Below are 6623 nucleotides of genomic sequence, written 5' to 3' on the forward strand. Positions count from 1 at the left end.
CGAAAAATATTAGATTTGTATTTGACCTATCGAATTCTAATCGAACTCAGTTCGGATTTTTTTCGAATTGAATTCGAGTTTAAATTATTTTGTTCGATAGTTTGGGAATCATTCTTGAACTTTAATTTTATTAACACAATATATATTAAATAAATAAATTTTGAACATTTCGAATAATTATTTTCAAACAATTATACAAATAATTTACGAACATGTTCGAATCTTTCGAGAAGAACTCGAGTTATAATTCGAATTGAATTCAAAAGAAAAATTTTAAAATTTTCAAACTTTGAGTTTTGAAACTTTAAATTTTCGTCATATTCGATTCGATTTTAATGTTTACACCCCAACATACACACTTGACAGAATGTCATTTTCCACCATGCAAGGCCAGAAAAAGAACGACCTAAAAGAAGAGGCCAAATTTGAGAGTAAGGACAATGAGGGGTGAAGGATCCAATATAAACACACAAGAAAAGGAACTACCGAAGCAACAAAATAATAGCTGGAAAAATGAAGCATAAACTAGTATAGACTACAAAAGTTTCTTTCGACATTTCACACTATATTTCAAGAAAAAGAATTATGCCACAATGTCACACGATCCCCCATTCCAATGTTGTGGATCCATCCTCTTCCCCGAAAATGTTCCACCAAACATATTTAAACAATCAAACAACAAAATTTAATTCAAGGAAGTACAAAAAACAGCAAACAGATATATAAATAAGAAGTCCCACCCCCCAAAGAGCTAATTTCAACTAAAAACTATGTTTAATACAAATATAAGATAAAAGAATATGTAAATGTAAATAAGGAATTATTATGCTGCATAAGCATTGTATTCAAGAATTTCATTGAGCTGGCTTGGTCTTGGACCTATAGAGAAGCTTCTTCTTCTTAGAAGTTTGGTTGTCGAATGTGAGCACCACTTTGCCAGGTTCGCTGATTTTGAAGGTGCAGAAAATCGCTTGTTCGTCGGTGGCCGCAATCTTCCTTGGCTTCTGTACGATCCAAGTGTATCCCCCTTCCGCACTTGGGACAAATTCAGCACCGTAGGATATATCCCATCCTACTACTCTCACCTCCCATACCAACGTGCAAGCCTGAAAAATCCCGGAATTCGAGTTAAATGCCACATTTCAGTTTCTTGAGTAGAATTTTATATCAAAGAATAAAGGGAAAAAACTTGCCCACCTCAGTGATGGGAAGTTCAATGGTGTGTTTGAAAGTTGGTTTGATGATCTCCTCGATTGCCGGATCAGCAATGGTGAATTCTTGATCACCTTCCTTGCTGAGGCCACCATATTGAATGGGTACTTGCTCAGGCGCAATGTATCTGTCACACAAAAAATCAACATGATAATTGAACTTGGGATACAATGCAGTAATAGATACATTAAAATTGAAGGGAAAATTTAATCAAATGTACTGACTTGAAAAGAGTCTCGGCAGTCTTGGTGGGGCCTGCGAATACAAACTTGCTCTTCGTTCTTTGGGTTAAGAATGGGCTAATCATCCTATTGTAAGCCACATACCACCATGGAACATTGATAAACACCTACGCAACATCAATAATAATACACAAATACTTCACTCAGCGCCAGGAATAACATACTACAAACTTTTGACAGAAACCAAATTCACTGGACACGCCCCTTTAAATTATTACACCAAGCAAGAAAAATTAGCGCAGAAATCCAGAACGGGGATTAGCTCATATTAGCTGAACAAACACATATCCATGAAAATTTCGATAACACTCCAGAAGGCTAAAAAATGGATTTTTTTAAGAATTATACCTGTTTGGCAACAAATTCGGGATAATTATCCTGGAGCAACTGGAGTGCCTGGTTGGTAGCTTGACGGAGTTCTTTTTTGAAGAGGATGAGCCCAGGGGAATTCTTGAGATCGGTGATTTGAACAAAAGTGCAGGTGCCATCAGGACTAAAATCAAGATTTTTGACATTTTTCTCCAGGAACTGAATATACCACCGGAGGAACTTTGTTCTTTTCTCAGAATCAGCAAAGGTGTTGTTATATAGTTCCTTGTCCTGAAACTCACCGAAAGCATTGTAACAAACAGGGTGCCCCTCTTTATCCACTCCATGGATATACACAACTTTTTCAAGACCCTCGCCAACTCCTCCTTCTAACAGGTCGTCAATTCTAAACTCTTTCCTCCATGCCACCACATTTTTTAGCATGGAAAAGGCTTCCTTTACTTTGAAATCCCTCGCCCTCAAGAACTTGAGGAGAATCACATCGCTCCTCTCATCGGCAAGAAGGGAGACACCCCATATGGAAACCTCCTCCGGAGTTAAGGGGGCTTTCTCTTCCTCTTCCTTAGGTTTCTGATCTTCCGTCGGGGTGGCGGCAGGCTCCTCACATGGTGGCGGAGCGGGGGCGGTGACCTCATGAATTATGGTCTCTTTAATCTCTTCGGCAACAGCTTCCGCCATTTCTTCAACCTTTTCAACGGTTGATGGCTTTGGAGCCGGTGGTGGGGAAACTTTTTCTTCAACCTTCTTCTCTACGACTTCTTCTTTCACGGGCTCCGTCGCATGGCGGCGGCGGCGCGACATCAGCAGCTGCCTCTGTTGCTTCCGTTTTTTCTTCAGTTTTTGGTGGCTCTTCCACTGCTTTCTCCTCGGTCTTGGGCTCTTCTTTCTTTTGTTCAGGTTTTGCTGCTTCTTTCTTCTCTTCAGCTTTAGGCTCCTCCTCCTTGGCCGGGGCCCGCGGAGGGGGAGGTGGAGTGGTAAATTCATGCTTAGCAAGTGCCTCCTGAATCAACAGTTTGAATTCCTCCAAGGCCTTCTTTTCTGGATCCACGAGATCATCCACCTTGTTGCTCTCTTCTTTAAAAGAGACAGATTCAGCAACCTTTCCCTGGCCACACGCTCCATCTTTCTCCTTCTCGCCTTCCACCACCTCTTCAGGCGCCGGCTTCTCCACCTTCTCCAACTCAGACTCTGGCTGTGGCGGGTCTTTCTCTACAACGGTGGTCGCTGGCTTCTCGACCACCGGAACATCACATACCACGACCTCTTCAGCAACAGACGGGCCCTCAGCAGTCGTTTTCTTGGTTTCCTCAGCCATATTGAAAATTCAAGAAAACAACAAAGTAAGCTCTCCCTGAAACACAGAAACAAAGAAATTCAAAGCTTTGTAAAACAAAGCAAGATGGTTTTATAGAGAAAAATGAGTGGGCGATTAATATGCTAAACAGGGTGCGGAGAGGAACAGTCTGTCAAAGACTGGAAATTTGCCAGCTCGTTTGTAATGGGGTCCATCTCCAACACACCAGGACTCCTCTTTCTTCGACCAAATTCGCCAAATCTCATTCCTCACCGAAAATTATAATAATTTCAATTTGCTCAATAAAATTTCATGCAATACATTTTTGTATAATAACAATGTGCCATAATCTTTTTTCTTATTATTGTCATAGTGGGATACCATTAATTCTTTTCCCCTTTTAAGGTTTGAAATTTTAAATATTAGCATATTTTTTTAATATATATATTATGAAGACAGATGTATCTGAATAGTACATTTAAAATCTGAGATATTTCAACAATACATAAATGATATTTTCTGAAATATACACACACACACACACACACAAGCTATTAACATCTTATAATCTGTCAAAACTTACTTCTTTTTCTTTGAATGCTGAATGTTGTATGGGTTTTCCCATATTGACTTAGGAATGTTATAATTCGGTTCTCTCCAATTTAATTTAATGGTAAATTTCAACAAAAAAAAAATTTGCCAATCAATAATACTGTCAATCATCGGAATTAATAATAATAGTAAGACAAATATTTGTGTGAGACGGTCTCACGGGTCGTATTTTGTGAGACATATATTTTATTTGGGTTATCTATGAAAAAAATATTACTTTTTATGCTAAGAATATTACTTTTATTGTGAATATCAGTAGGGTTGATCCGTCTCGCAGATAAAGATTCGTGAGATCGTCTCACAAAAGACATACTCTAATACTAATACGTGAAAGTTTGAAATTTTCTATATCACTAAACGTAAGCATTAATTAGATAAGGCATGATAAGAGCCAGCCAATTTCAACACCATGAAGCATCCAATGTAGAAATTCGCTGAGGGAGAAAGTGAAATTCATAGATTTTTAATGCTTATTGTTAGGAAAATGTAACATATATATATATATATATATATATATATATAAGATATTTGAGTTGATGAAATAAATAAATATTTGACTAATATCTTAAAATTTGTTGTCACCATCATAATCATAAAATTAAAATAGAGAAAAGTATATAATAATTTGTTGATTATCTATTTATTAGTTTTTTTCGTGACACGCTATCGAATGATAATATATTGATTATATTAATAATAATCATGCTTGCACACCATGTTTCTTTTCATCATGGTCAATGCAACGCCGGCTCGTACAAAATTAAAATAAAACAGAACTTAACAGCAGGGGTTATATTGTATTTTTCTAAAAACAGTATTTTTTTTAAATATATATATATACATAGGATATGTATGTATAGGTAACGGGTTTCAGTGTGTTTGTGGACCTACCAATCCCCCGTCTTTCGTGCGCCAAAGTAATCAAAGCTGCTGGCTTATGATATTTCTTCGCGCTCTTTTTTTTTTTCTTCTGAAAATTGATTTTTTTTTTATATAAGCTAAATAAATATTTATAGTTTTTATTTTTTTTAAGAAAATATTACTTTTATGATTTTTTTTTTTTGAAATGGCCTAGGAACAAGAGTTAGTGTTAAAGGGGCCGACTTCTGTCAGAATCCGTTGATTCCTACTTTAAAATTTTCATCTCACTATAATTAATAATAATATTTTAAAGGAAAAGGAATCCATATTTTATTGAAATACCATGTAAGTTTGTAAACATATGCTATGGCTGTAATTGTGTAAAATCATTACATTATAATTGATTTATATATCGAAAAATATAGAGGAAAATGTAAGGAAACATTGTAAATAAATTAAATTGAAAAACTAAAAAACCGAAAAGGTTTGTATTTATTAAATAGGAGACAATAAATAGAGGATAAATGCGGGGGGATGTTGTACTTGGTAACCCATGGGGGCTATAATTAATATGAACCCCTTTTTTTTCCTTAAGAGTAATATATGGGACAATATGAAGTAAGAATAGTTGTATTGTGAGACGGTCTCACGAATCTTTATTTATGAGACAGGCCAACCCTACCGATATTCACAATAAAAAGTAATACTCTTAACATAAAAAATAATTTTTTTCATGAATGACTCAAATAAGATATTCATCTCACAAAATACGTCACTGAGATCGTCTCACTCAAGTTTTTATCATGAAAATAATTGAAGGAAGATAATATAAAAATGAACTTACATTTGTGTGTGTGTGTGTAATGATTTTGTAAGGGGGAGAGAATGTGAAACTTAGATTTTTAGCGACACCATGATTTGATGCATTTCAAAACGGGCACAACAGTGTAAAAATTTTAATTAAAAAGTAAAGATAATGATAAAAATATGTTTTATTGACAATTTTTTTTTAAAGTCAACTCGCAGATGCTATTAGTAAGTGAGCGATGAAAAAACTCTCATGCTGAATGTAGTAACACATAAACCACGTCAACTAAGTAAATCACACTAAGAAAGCTTTGTGTAACAAACTCGCCTAACAAGATGTTAGTAAAGAACAAAACATGTGATAAATTTGTCACAAGTACACATACTCCGTCAATTCAGACAATATCCGTGAGGGTTAATCGACTGTATATAACTCTGTACTAATAAGTATAATTTTTTTTAAAATTTAATCAAGGAATAAATTTTCTATTATAGTATACTAACTAATACATTATATTGAAGTACGTAGATTATAAAGTGATCAGCTAATACTTAATATAGAAAAAAATATGCCAATTTTCGAAAATAAAATCGAAAGCAAAAATTATAATTTAGCGTAAAAAAAAAAATTATATCAATCGGTATAGTATTGTTGGGTAATGCGTGAACGTTCTTATTCGGAACATCAACCCAAATCAGGGGACATTGCAGGTGGCATAATTTGCGGTGTAAAAGCTACTGCGCCTGCCCAGTTGTCCCAAAAAAAGATATTTAACAATTCAAACATCAATAATGGATATTTTATTTTAATTTTAATTTTACGAATATATAATTGATCGTGCATTGCATATAAATTTATGAAATCCACATTATATCATCTACGCTTAATTTCGTAAATTGATTGCGGATGGGGACGAGGGACCGAATCGAAATAAAATAATAAATCATAATGAATATGAGTGTGACATAAATATTTTAGAAGATAATTTATCAACCCATAGATGTCATCTATCGATTAGATTAGGTAAGGCTTTAATTGGACTTTGGGAAAAAAAGTATTTTATTGACATGTAGGCTTATTAAAAACTTTATAGAATGTGTGATTTCTTTTTATTATGCACTTCATCTTTATCCAATGAAAAAATAAATCTTAGGTATCTAAAAAATAATATTTGATTGATGACATATAGCTTATTTGATTAAAAAATCTCAGACTTTGATTAAAATTTCGAGATTTAATTATAATAATCAATACCAAGTTCATG

General features: G+C 34.5%; 1 pseudogene; it reads right to left on the minus strand.

Moving 5' to 3' along the window:
- Window positions 1–533: 533 nt before the first annotated feature.
- LOC142532618 (patellin-3-like) lies at window positions 534–3406 on the minus strand (annotated as a pseudogene).
- Window positions 3407–6623: the final 3217 nt, after the last annotated feature.

The sequence above is a fragment of the Primulina tabacum genome, chromosome 18 (assembly GCF_025594145.1).
Source record: "Primulina tabacum isolate GXHZ01 chromosome 18, ASM2559414v2, whole genome shotgun sequence".
In the NCBI taxonomy this organism is placed as follows: domain Eukaryota; kingdom Viridiplantae; phylum Streptophyta; class Magnoliopsida; order Lamiales; family Gesneriaceae; genus Primulina; species Primulina tabacum.